This window comes from Anser cygnoides, chromosome 4 (genome assembly GCF_040182565.1).
Source record: "Anser cygnoides isolate HZ-2024a breed goose chromosome 4, Taihu_goose_T2T_genome, whole genome shotgun sequence".
In the NCBI taxonomy this organism is placed as follows: domain Eukaryota; kingdom Metazoa; phylum Chordata; class Aves; order Anseriformes; family Anatidae; genus Anser; species Anser cygnoides.
The window spans coordinates 42,000,829-42,014,191 of NC_089876.1; the positions used below are offsets into that span (position 1 = coordinate 42,000,829).

Genomic DNA, 13,363 nt, shown 5'->3' on the forward strand with positions numbered 1-13,363 from the left:
GTGTACTTTTTAAAATACAAAATAACTGACCTAAGAACAAATAAAATTTCAAATAAGAATAGCAATTAAAAACCAGCCTACAAACAGCAACCTATTACTAGTGTTTAAATCCTATTAGAGACCACTAAGTAAAATCAGAAGAGTTTTGATGGCCCCTAGTCTCAGCAGCCAGCCCCATATACACTGTTCAAGACATCCAACTGTTTCCAGTCAGATGCACTAGAGACCTCTCAGACATCAGAAAGCTAAAACCTAATATGAATAGTATCTTCCAACCAAGTCTCAGGAGAAGCCTCAGTGTCTCCAACTGTTTTTCAGGGTTCAATTATAAGATGGGTTAGAAATCCTTTTCTTCTGCTTGTTATTCTTCTGTTAAACAGAATTTTGTGAAGAATAACTGTGACAGCAGCATCTGGTCCCTTCTTCTCAGCCCCAAGATTACCATTGCAGTGCATATGTGAAATGACATCTAACCTAACAGGGCAGTTTCACCACTTACCACAGTAACAGAAAAACTTATCAGAACTTTTGAAAACCATGAGGAAGTGATCATAGCTTTGTTTATCTGGAGTTGGTCTTCTGAACTCTCCAGTAACAGAGGTAGAAAGAAATACAGTATTTTATACACAAGGGTATCCTTTCTTTAAAATGGAAACACACATTCAAACTAACTGTGAGCAATCCATTATTTCTGAGAAGTCCATGCAATTCACAAGCTCATCTGTTCCACTTGGACTGCCCTTAATGGGCTGAATTATTGCTGAATGCAATAAAGTCACCTTTCGAATTTCCCTTCCTTACATGGAAATGTGTAGGGACAACCTCTTATATCCACTTACCTGACAGACATTGTCCTCATGCCATGCCCACCCATCAGTGCCATGGGAGTTCCTCAGTTCTGGAGACTGTCTTTACTCCTAAGGCACCAGCTGTGCATATGCTCAAAGAAGAGCATCACCATTTTCTTCAAATTGTTCTTCTTAGATATATAAATGCCAACTTTGAATTGCTTTGATCAAATAAACTGATTAAGGTCTCCATTCCTTAGTTCTGAGACCAATCCTACCCCATATAAAATAAATACCATGCAAATATTGATAGCGATTCTACAAAACTAGCTATAAATACACACTGTACAAAGACAGTCTCCAGAATTTGCACTGCTCAGCAAACTGCTCACAAATCAGGAGAAATTCTATGCTTGTCACCTTACAAGCAGCTACTGCAGTGGTAAGAACAAAGCTGTCAAGGGTGATGAGACTGGTAGAGAACAACCTTAGAGAATAGACCAGCACATCATGATTTTCGAGCAAAAATCAGGGAAGTCTTCCAGCTGCAGATTCAGAGTCAGCCAGGAGTCAGAGAAAGTAAACAATTCTTCCCACCTGCTCTGCTGAAATCAAGCTCCAGGTCTGCTCAATCAGCTCTTTCCTCATTCATTAAGGTTGGGCAAAGTCATACTCGGAGCTCTCAGCCCTACATACCGTGCTTACAGGGGGAATATGAGAAAAAAAGATTTTCAAATTAGTTTTGCATTTTGGAAATTTTTCAGTCAACCAACGCAGCACTGTTAAATGCAAGCCAGACCAGCAGTTTGCCCTTGAAAGTAAGCTTTGTGGTGCAAGTTAAAAAAACAAGTCTACATTAGCTTAAAACAAACAAAAAAAACATATAAACCAAAATTGATATTCTTTTCTGGCCCAAAATTTGAACAAAAGTACAATTCATACCACCCTTGGACAAGTCATTTTGAATCGCAGCATTTTTCTCCACTAGGATATAGCTTTTGTTCTACTCTAATTAGCTATTCTCTCATTCTGGGACTTCATAAATGTCAAGTGCATTACAGTGAAAAACATTCAGAGATTACTGCACACATTGGCGACTTGGTGGGAACTTCTCACAAGATTTTGGGCCGCTGCATGTTTTCATTACATTTGGAATTACAATTGCTACTCATCCACAGAGGGGGCACAAGGGATGAAGCCGTGTCAGGCTGGCAGCTTGACTGTGTTGAGCCAGGGGAGCGCAGAGAGAGGAAGGAAGGTCTGCTATTCCTCTGGGGCACCGCTTGGGCAGACATCTTGCCATCATGCCTGGATTTGCTGGTTTGTTATTAAATCTGAAAGAACTAGCCCTGAGATCAGCAATTCATTTCCAAGTTCCAGTGTATTATTCCACTTGCCCATGCAGATTGCCAGGGCTGATTTCCCAGACACTCTCAAGGCCATTAGAAATGGTCTTCCGTCACTACAATTTAGGTCTATTAGCATAGCAATATTCATATGAATTCAAAGAGACAGACCATGTGGAAAGCTGACTCCTAGCATTAGCTATATTATTTCCATTATCCCTTCACCAAAAAGAAAGATCTTATTGCATCCTAGATGAACCTGTAACTACTAGGATTGTTCTCCGTTTCTTTTCATTTTAAATATACCCATCTCGTTTTCACAAGCAAAGCCCACACCTACACAAGTAATTACTCAATATCCTTTTAAAGTATGCTGAAGAAAACAAACCTGCTTGCACATTGCGAGCCTGACCATTAATGAACATAAATAGATTGGCCCTCTTCCAATACTCCAGTGTTAACTGAAAGTTTGGAGAATAATGCTCCCCCTGAAAATAAATGGTTACCAAACATGTGCCTGGGAAACCGCCTGGGCAAATTTTCCATTTTTATGTGGTCACTTTCAGAATCAATATTTAACAGATTTTTCACCTAGAAAACTAGAAGGGTTAAAAAAGAAAGAAAAAAAAGAAAAACACTTCTTTGAAGGTAAAATTAAGGTAAAGCTTACCAGACTAACAAAACAACCTAGCTACTTTAAAAGTCTTTTCTATTGCTTTTCCATTTTACAGTCCAATGAACATTACAGAAAACATCCAAGTGCACACATGTATTTACAGAATCCTTAACCACCTCCCCTCAATCCTTCACACAGCCCTTACAAATAGACTGATTCTTGACTCAGATACTCTCTCTTCTGTTCACCTGCTGTAATGTAGGAGGAAAATTTGAAAGGACATAGGACTCCATCACCACATACACGCATGTTATGGTGAAATTCATTAGCTTCACTGAAATTACTTTAATTCCATGCCAGTGTAGCACAGAAAATTATTAGACATAGAGCTGTAGAGGAACACTAGGCAAGACTAGATTGTCCATTGATCAGTTCTGTATAGAAAAGAGCTGGTAGCATCTTCCTGATCTGTTGCCCAGCTTCACAGAAAGCAAAACACTGCTCTTTAAAATGGTACAGGGGAGAGACGTATCTGAGCAAAGCCCCACCCTTGACACAATTCACTCTGTCTCCCCAGTACATAACCTCATTTACCTGAAGGAGGAAAGGCTGATATTTTTGTTTGTTTGTCTGCCCACTTGTCCTAAAACAAGCAAACAAGAAAAAGAAGTATCTGGCAGAAGAATTTTCCTTAGTGCAAGGGAAACAGCACTGCTGTCATATAGCCAGAACCCTAGTGTCCTTTCTCAGAGGAAAGAGCACAAGAAGGGAATACATGTTATTTCAAGAAGTGAGTAATTACTCCAACGGTATGCACCTCTGCTATTCAGCATGACCCAAAACATTTATATGTTTTGTTTAAATAAATACTTCAGGCAGTTTTTAGGGGAAAATATTCAAGTGAAACTGTTCACAGCATAAACATATTTTGAGAATTTCAGTTACCTTCCAGAAGGAAAATAGGCAGGATAACTATTTGGGTTAAAGCAATAAAGCAATTAACTTTGGCAGTAGATTATGAGGGTGTACAAAAAAAAAAAAAAAACAGGGCAAACTAAAAATGCTTTAAAAAAAGGAAAAAATGAAAATCACTACTCTGACCTCAGTCAATTATAAAGAACAGATTTAAAAATACTGTCTCCAAGCAGCACTTAGCATCACCATTAAAAGCCTCAGCAGAGCAACAGAATCCCGTATTTCAAAATACCTTGAAAACTTCAATGACTGTAGTTTAACTGAACAGCACTTTGAGGAATGTGCAAACTTTAAAAAATTCATACTGGAGCACAAAAAAGCTCGCAGCTTGTAGCATATATTAACATCCTTGACCTTAATCTGATTATTTGAGGCTATTTATGAATCTGGACTGAAGAAAAACAGTGAATTACTTTTTAGAACATGTTTTGAAAAACAGTAAAATACTGACTGGCATAAGATAAGATACCTGCTGGGCTTGCGTGCTTTGCAGCTCTCCCCTTGAGATTACATACTGGATCCCCATTCTGTCACTCAGATATAAGACAGTAAATGGGGAGCTCTGTGGCATTTCTCACGTACCTAAGGAGAAGGATAGAAACAACTTGTGCTATAAATTGTGCGCTATCTACTGTTCTCCTGTAGCAAGATCATTTACTCATAACAACTTTGGAAATTTGGATGTTCAGTTTGTAATGCCCTTTCCAGGTGCCCATCACTACTTCCCTCATATCACCGTCTGGTTGGTACACGCATGCACTTGCACGCATACGTATAAATTCAAATACCTGACTTGAAAAAGCAAGATGTTCAAATGCCACATCTATTTTCCCAAGCAACCATTTCACACGCAAAGGGAGAACAGCCTGTTTCATGCTTGCAGAGCCTCATGGACTAAGCTGACGTAGACAAAATAACCTCAAGCCACTCAAAGCAAACATAATGACAGTCTTACTAATGTAATCAGCATGCTGCCTAGATGACAAATTTAGTGTGGTACTTGCAGCAGATAAGACAAACTTGATCCACAGTAGTATATACCCATACCATCTTTTTAATTTCAAACAATGATTTTGCCAAAGAAATTTACCATGTTCCAAGAAAAAAATTCCAATTTTTTTTTTTTTTTTAGACTATTGGGATGTATAACACCTTTTTTTATTTACAAGACCCAGTTACCAAGAAGACCGAACCTATGTTCATTTGATTATATTGAGCAGTACAAGGTGAAAATACTAAGTTGATTTAATTAGATATTCAGTGATTCTTCCATGTTTTCAATCTCTAGATCCTACTTATTTGCAGACGATGGCACGTAAATCCTGTCCAAAGAGAGGCAGAGCGGAACAACACCAGTCCAAAGGCAGGGTATGCCTAGAGCAACTCCTTGGGGCTATAAATTAGCAGGTACAACACAGAGCAGAACAGAGACTGTACTAAATTGTACAGCTAGTTTGACTTGCTTGGGAGTTTAAGAATACTGCAAGTGATAATATAAAAGCTACTTTCATTGCCCTGTCTCTCCTGCAGAAAACGCTTGTCGACCAAGCCCTGACACTAATAGTTTAAAAAAGTCCTTGAAGAAAACAAATGACAACTCCACCTATCCTCACCACCACCAGATTAATATCTTTTTTCTCTTGTAAAAATGCCTGTATTAGAAACGTGCAAATGACAAGTTTCAAATAGGAGAGATGGGGAAGCGGTCAACAGATTAAAAATTAAAACGAGCAAGAGAAAGCTGATATAATTTCCTCTCAGCCCGTGAAAACTTGACATATTACAGTTAAACCACCTTTGCCTACTATGCCAGAACCTCATGTGGCATTAACAGATGCAGATTTGCTGGCTGAAGTGCAACAGACCCAGCTGAAAACCAGCGAAGGTTCAAGACCCTTTTTGTCCCCATGACCCTTTTTGAGCATTTAAAGCCTTCTGCAGAATGGTGCTTAAAACAATGTGATGGAGAGCACCATTCTACTACTGATAAGTCTAGAAAATGGTAAAGTAAAATAAACTAAGTACAAAACATTAGAAAATGGTTAAGAATCCATGGCAAATTACGTGAATAGATTTGTTAAAAATATTACTACTAGTAACAATGTCATCTCAATGAACAAGTAGTTTTCACCTGGAATAACAGGTGGCAAACCAACCTGTCATAACAACGTATTTGGGCCAAACCTGACATTTGATACAACAACGGTAAAAAATACTACTGAGAATTCAGCAGTCAGCCTTTTGCTTTAATCTTTCACTATTTTTTTTTAATATGGAATATACTAAGTAGATAAACTGTATCTTCATGACCAAAGATTGCTCATTTGCTTTTACTTAGCAGTAACAAAGTCACACGTAACAAACATTTACATAGCCAGATTAGAAGATGAATTTTGCTTCCCCCAGCAGATTCCCAAATCACTCGGTACCTCAATTTTGACAACTAAAACTAAAAACAGTACAAGCATTTGGAAGACAGCTAAAGCTTCCAAATGATAATTGAAAATTGTTGCCAGTTTTTCCATATTGCAAACAACCCATGCTTCTGTTTTAGATGGATCAATGACAAAATACAGTAAGTCACTTTAAAAAAAAAAAATAGAAAACACAAGTCCCCCCAACAAACAGAAGGGGAAGTTGGGTAACAAAAGCATGAAACAGCATTTCTTCATTCATTAAATGTGTATACAGTTTCTAGTGATGGACTTGTTGAGGAGGGTTGAAGTTGGCTTTTTCCCCCCAGAGTTTCTTTTGCAACAAATAGCTCAGCTATACAAGTCCTGGTCAGGCGTGACTACATGCTGTCTGCCAGGGCTCAGCATTGACTACCTGCAGCCCCACAAATTCATTCTCTTTTCACTTATTCATATTCTTCACATTTTAAAGTACATCAGTTCTTAACAGATCAATTTTTTACTCCAAAACTGTAGACAAAAGCATGGATAGTTTTGGTTTGTGACTCATTATTCCGACAGGCATTTGTGTGACAGCTGATTTGCATCATGCTATTTCTAATAATTTGCTGAAAACTTATTTACTGTATTTCTTTCAAAGGGTACTGAAAAAGAACTGATGAAGACAAGAAAACTCACGCTTCAGCAAAGGCACAAGCCCTGGAGAGGATGCCAAGTTATTCTCAGAGTAATCTCCGGAAAACAGGTCAACATGGAGCCTTCACGCAACCATGCAATTGCTATTCCATAGGCTTCCTACTTCAGGGAGCACAGCCCTGGGCTCAGGCGCAAGGCTGAGGAAGGCCGGCGAGGCCAAGGCCTCCCATCTGCCCCAAGCACGTTCAGCATGGCCGCACCCACCCCAGGCTCGAGGGATGGCCCCAAGGCAAATATTTGCCTTTTTCCCTGATAACAAAAGCCAAACAGCACTCCTCCAGCGCTACCTGCTTGGCTTAATCTTGGTCTGAAAAGATCTTTTGGGTGACATTTCTCAAACTTTTAATTATGGGACTAATTGAACAAGATGGGCAAGCCTGATACAACGTGTATTTAAAATTTGTTGGGGAAGCTAAAAAAAAAAACAGAGGAAAAAACACTCCCTATTTGTAATCCTTGCCTTCTGGTCACAAACCAAGCATGACTATAGCCCTCTGTGATTTTCACGCAGCCTCTACAGAAGTGAAACAAATGAGCACAGAGGACAAACACAGCACAACTGTATTTCCACCGCAGAACGCTTTAGCACCTTGAATTTTGTGGCAAGCATGAGCAGAAATTTAACAGCATGCTGTTTTGTTTTGAAATAGCAATGACTTCACATTTTTGAATAAGTTTCCTTTATTAAAAATGAAATCTAGGAGTCCAGTAAATTTAAAGTCTACCAGCGTTTCAGTTATTCGGTACAGATTTAAATCTATGCCCTGTATTTAAACTCAAGGAAACCTGCTGTCAGTGCATCAATACAAGTCACAGCAGGCTCTAGTAGTGAGCTCACTGCCAGTGAGCTTAGAACTACATGCAGAAACATCACATCCTTTTAGCAATACGAGAAACTGCAGTATTCTTGTAGCTGTAGCCCAAGATATCTTCAGTTCCAAGCATTAAAAAACGTCCTACTTCAGCGGTGAAAATTGACTGGCATTATAAAATAGGTTACAGATTTAGCTAGATTACTGAAAAATAATTAGGCTCAAGAGGTTAAATGGGTGTTAAATTGGTAGCAGGTTGTTGACGTTTTTCGTAGGAATCACAATATTTCTTATTGCACAGTGAAGGATGAGTGAGTGGTGAAGTCATTCAACCCCTTGAATAACTAGAATTTTCAGTAGACAGAAAAGCAATGGCAGTTTATTAACTGAACCATTTTCATATTTTCAATTCTTACAACATCCTTTCCAACATACTTGAAATACCACCCACAAAGTAAATAGTAATTGTCCTGCAGCAAAGAATTAGTTCATTGAATTAGTTAATAGTCTTTCTGTCTCTGTTGATGGTTAGGGATTATTATTATATAATACAACACAGTAGAAGTCACAAAATGCCAAGTTTAACATCTTCTTGAAAAACTGCAACATAATAGTGATGCGTCCATTAACATGGAAAATCTATAGAATCTGAAACATGGACCACATGAAAATAAGAAGTTGGTACAAGATGAGAAGAATGTTGCTAATCCAGAAAATGATGTTTGGATGGGAGGAAAGAAGAAAAAGAAAAAAATAAGAAAAAGAACAAAAACGGGAAAAAAAGAGCTGTAAAGGAAAATAAAACTAGAAGGCAGATAGAGAACTGGGCATTACACAGAAGTGGAAGAAGTAACAGCCTCTCATAGAGAGAGAGTCAGAGAAAGATTATAAAAGTGGAAGAAAGAATAAGACCTTGGAACTATGTCAAGTTCCAAGATGAGGCAAAAAGATTAGAATAACAGCTAAAACAGATAATATCCCTGCTAAAATTTGACAAGAAGGAAGCCAAAGGAAGGACCTGAATAATTTATATACCAGGGTAGAAATATCCAGTTTGAAGTGTTCAGGAGATAAATGACCCTGGCATGTGAGGGGAAGGAACATCAGCTCTACACTGCACACATTGCCAAGTGATAACCTCGTGAAGCACACATACCCTTAGAAGCACTTCAGGCTTAGGGCCTTGGATACAGGAGGCTGGGACCAAGACACTTCATAAGCATCCCTTTCTCTCCATCTTTATAATGGAAACAAGCCCACACACAGTTCCTAGCTCTCATTTATACAAGTCAGGAAGAAAACAACACCCAATGCTATACAGAGAAATGTTAAGAAGGAGCAACCTGAACAAATGCTACAATGAAGCGTTAATTAATTACAGCAGTCATTGCTCTGAAGGCCTGATGTCATCAAATTCTGGACAGCAGAATCTAACCGGTGCAGAAAGCATGATCCATTCATCAAATCAGGCCGAACTCACTGCAGTTTCTACAGTTCCTTAAGAATAAAAGGTCAACTCCCTCCTACTGTGACAAGTCAGTATGCAAGAAACAGCAGGCACCCCTGCTATTGGTGAGTGAAAAGACAGAAGGTAAAAGCATGTTGTGTACACTTCGAAAAAGCATTCTAGGACATAATTCCACATATATTCAAACACAGCAAGAAAGGAATCCATAAAAAGGAGTTAGACGTTTTCTTTTATACTCATCACCTTTAAAGCTGCCGTTTCTCTCATTGTTCTTGTTCACTGAATCTTACTCTTCTCTTATCCTACATTTTACACAAACCAACGCTATTCCATCCATGTTCCTATATACAAATTATTTTCTAACACAGGCAACAGTCATGATTATTGAAGCGTAATTTAACAGAGTACTCATATCCTATTTCTCATCAGCTGCTTCTATGATAGTGTCTCCATATCACTGTATCAAAGCCTTAGAAGCACAGGATCAATATCAGCTTTTAGTTCCTGGAACACAAACCACACATGGATATTCTCTTGGTTGACTTTCAGTGACTTGCAGCAGCAAAACAGGAGCTGGCATAGCACAGCTGAGCCTACTGGTGACAAGGAAGAACAGAAGAATACTGTGATATGAATACCTAAGGTGGGCTCAGTCCTTACTAAGGTTAAACAAGGCATTAACAGAACAGTATTACATTCCTTTACTTGGTAATCCTTAATTAGTCCACAGGAGAGATCTACAGGGAAACAAGCATTTAAAAAAAAAAAAGTTTGCCACTAGTGTAATTAATATGCCTAAAAACTCTTCCTGTGGATTTATAGGTTGTCTGGGTAGATTAGGAACATCTCCAAGGACCAAAATATCAGATTCCTGGCTTAAAACGGGGGGGGGGGGGGGGGGGGGGGGAAGCCTTTTCAGTATTCATGTTTTCCTAGCTTATTTAGATTAGTCATGTTTCTCATATATCCTTGATATACACATGGTAATAAAGTACATTGCATTTTATCTTCCTGTTCAGTATACATTTTTAATCTTTATAAATATATTCAGCACATACTTTATTCTCCACTTTTCACTGCTTTACAATTTCTTTATAATTTACTCTTATCTTGGAAAAAACAACCTCAATCCCATTACAGTATCAATTGTATAACATTTGAAAACAAGTGTTTCAATGAAAGCAAACTGTCTTTCATCCAATTAACTCAATCTGTGATTTTAACATGTTTTGTACTATTTGGACATTTTTCCCACTGGAGAGAATTAATGTAATTAGTCTGCATACAGTATATGCACATCTCACTCATCTAAGAAACCAATGCAGTACTACATCGCAATGCTGAGTTTAACTTTGAATTATCTCGTCTCACGTGTTTCATATATTAAGGGCATAACCCTAAAAAATTTAAGCCCACACTCCTCACAGTGAAGTCAAAATGAATGGCATACAGAAATAGTTTGGGGAGCCTTATACCTTATCTGCCTCTCAGTTATTGTAACCTCTATTACCAGTAGACAAATATAAAATTACACACGAAGTAAAAGCTGACATATTGCTGACACCAAGTTATTAAATAAAACCAATAGATTTTCTTTGGTATAGAATTTTAACTAGTAAAGCAAGACAGACTGTGCTACAAAGCTTTCATCTTAAATCAGAAGACAAGCAATCACAACTGCACATTAAAATACACCTCAACCACAAAATCCACTGTTGAAAAAAAAGACAAGAAGCACGTGTTGCAGTCATCTGTAACAACATGAAGGAATGCTGTTTTTGGCACTGCGCACTATTACAAATAAGTTCCTGATCTATGCTGAACTTGGCTCTCATTCAGCTCTGTATTTTGAAAAAATATCACTAACACTACTCCTTTTTAAAAACTTTCCCAGAGAAAGTGTATTGACACTGATTGCAAGATAAAGATGACTAAATTATGCCTTTGGAGGGCTCTGCTTAAGTATAAATGGTTTTTATGTGAAGTATACCTAAAAGACACTTTTTTGAAATAATGTTTAGTTACAACTACTCTTTAAGCCTATGGATTTTGCAATCTCACTCTACCTACTCTCAGCATCTAAGGGCTTTACCAGTCGTGTGGAAGTTTCCAAATATCATTCCTGGTCAACTTTCCAAGGCATCCAGAGCAATAGATTAAGAAAACCAGAGTAAGACAAATCTTAAACAGTTTATTGCATTGGAGGGACATATCACTGCCTTCTCTTGCCGAAAGCCTGAAAAGAGTTCTAGGAACTTAACTGACATGTCTGCTCCAGAGCACAAGCTGCAGTCCTGCCATAGGGAACTCAATAATTAAATGGTTAAATTTAGATTGAAAATAAGGAAGTAAATTTATATGACTAACTAGTACTTGACAAGCCATATGTCAGAGTGCTGTAGGTCAGGCAGCCTCTACTGTGAATGTGGATGGGGGGGAAATGGCATAAGGAAGATACAAACACCATTCCCTTTTTCCACACCACTGTCTTGCTCCTCCCCCACCCCCTTACCTGCAGATGATACAGTAGAGCCAAGCCTTTGTTCTAGGCTTCAGTAAGGGAGCCCTAAGCAGACAGTTACCGAGACCTGGCTCCAGATCCTTGTCGCCAGTGGTGTCAACAAGTCCAAGAACCTAAGGGACTTGCAGTGCAAGTATATAAGACACCTACCTGCACATTAGAATCATAAATATGAGCTAGTAGTAACAACAAAAGACAGATGGAAAAGATGTAGAGAAGGAAGACTTGCTTACAAATCATCTTTAACTTAAAAAAAAAAAAAAAGTTTATTAAATAAATCCAGACTTGCTTCAGTGCAAGTTCAGGCACTTCAATGCCATGGTCTCAAGCAGAGAATTACAGAATAATCCTACCTGGGAAAATAGCATGTGGAAAAAATAGATTTTAATGGTATTAGATATTCGACTACCTTCTGTATTCTGGAAACTCTGATCAAGGAAACAAACTGTTTAATATTCAATTGATGGAATCAGCAGTTAGGGCTTGGCCACAAAGAGCTAAAATAAAGCACTTTTTAATACTAATCTTCTTGTTAACACTAATGGCTAAGTCCTATCTCACACTCTTTTGCTGGTATGCAAAAAGAACTTGCAAGAAAACATGACTCTAGGCCCAGTCTCCACCTTCTAACTTTTACACACGCTTGCATAGTTGCACCTAACCACGCACTGAAACGGCCACTGAGCCATTTTGTTAGCTAGCAGTTCACCTTTATCTCCTCCTAGAAGTAGGGGTGGTTTAGGTTATGCTTCAGCAGGGCTGATATGAATTAAGGTTTTGTTACCATCTGCCAATCTGAAGAGAACAAAAAGTCTGCCAAGTTCTAACTGCAACCCATGGCTTTCTGCAAAGGGGTCTTGGAAGGCGGCTGGTAGAGGGACAGCCTAGGGCCAGCAATATCCATGGCCTTCAGGCCTCACAACCCCCCCCCACAGGCAATAATGTGGGAAGAACTGCCGGGGGGGGGGGGAACCAAACAATAACTAATGATCCTCAATCTTTTATTTAAAAAAAAAAAAAAAGTTTCATTCTGTTACCACTTTTTGCTTGAGTTCTGTGGAAGACTTCAGTCTCTAAAAAATTATACTCCTTCCTCATTTGTAAATGCTTGCTTACTTATTGGACTAGAAAATATTCTTATTTCAGGGCTGGGAAGAGAAAAGCAGCTTGGCTTCTCTAATTTGCATCTTTTTTCCTTTTTTTTTTTTAAAAAAAAAGAAAAAGGTCATCACAACACAGAACGCCAGGAATATATTGATGCAAGGGAATGAATCAAAATGGGAACACCTGACTTTGAACAACTCCAAAGTTTAATTTATTTTAAACCACTGCCAAAAAGCAACATTTTTTCCCTTGACACTATTTTCTGATTCACACTTAAGTATACTTTTTATAATTCTGAGAGGCATAACAGCCAGCAATACATCAAAATGAAAGCTGTAGTTTCAAAATATTCCATTCCCCATTTTACAAGCTACAACAATATTACTTAATAGGCAAGAGCTGGCTTCGTTCAACAGTCTTCTGTTCACTTCAGAAAGGAAAATTTATATTCCTTTACAAGTAGAACATCTGAATATTTACTGTTTTGGAACTCCTGCATGACTGGAAAGAAAAGAGAAAGAGTCAGCAATGTTTTAGAACAATACTTTACTGAGGAGACACTTCACACTGTTCCATATATCACTGGTTGTTCTAAGGAGAAAAAACATGCCCCCCCCCCCCAG

General features: G+C 38.3%; 1 protein-coding gene across 9 annotated transcripts in view; it reads right to left on the bottom strand.

Annotated features, from left to right (window-relative positions):
* INPP4B (inositol polyphosphate-4-phosphatase type II B) overlaps positions 1-13,363 on the bottom strand; it is a 294,090-nt gene that overhangs the window by 223,391 nt on the left and 57,336 nt on the right. The window lies entirely within an intron of this gene.